The following is a 632-nucleotide window of genomic DNA, read 5'->3' on the forward strand; positions in this document are numbered from 1 at the left end:
ATTATTTTTTATTATATTGACCTTTCAACTGTGCCTGACTAACAATACAGAAGTTACAATGACACGGAACATGTACTCTCGTGTCACCATATCGAATGATATAAAACTGGCCTGTTTATAAAACACAGAACAGTAAATAAAGAATTAAAGCAAACAATTATCTCTTCTAGTTACGACCTTTGTACTCGAGTGTTAACCCTTTTAAAATTTCGTACGTGGAGGATATGAAATGAAGTAATTTGTTTTAAGTTTTATATATATATATATATATACACACACACACACAGAGCTGAATAAAACCAAAAAAAAAACAAAAAGTCATAAATTATTATATCAATACCATAGAATTCCACTATAATTTATCCAGCTTAGAAACTAACTTAGTAACTTATTTGGGTCTAAAACAATATGAAATTTCAAGCAGACTAAAGACTCAACTTACCAACTTGAAGTTTTATATTGAAAGAATGAGTTGACATCATAATACTTCAAAATAGCTGAGAAAGCCACTAGGGGACATTCTGAACTTTCGATTGGTTATTAACTAACGTCATAGACAGAAGTAAGTGTGTATAAGGGTTTCCAAAAATGAAAAGAGGTGAGCAAGGTCACTGTGTTTGATTCAGTACATG

At 30.7% G+C, this 632-nt stretch overlaps 1 protein-coding gene across 3 annotated transcripts in view; it reads right to left on the reverse strand.

Annotated features, from left to right (window-relative positions):
- The window catches only part of LOC106471548 (protein FAM72A-like), a 17,851-nt gene that overhangs the window by 13,977 nt on the left and 3,242 nt on the right, over positions 1 to 632 (reverse strand). The gene's annotated exons all lie outside the window — the stretch shown is intronic.

The sequence above is a fragment of the Limulus polyphemus genome, unplaced genomic scaffold (assembly GCF_000517525.1).
Source record: "Limulus polyphemus unplaced genomic scaffold, Limulus_polyphemus-2.1.2 Scaffold4692, whole genome shotgun sequence".
Classification (NCBI taxonomy): domain Eukaryota; kingdom Metazoa; phylum Arthropoda; class Merostomata; order Xiphosura; family Limulidae; genus Limulus; species Limulus polyphemus.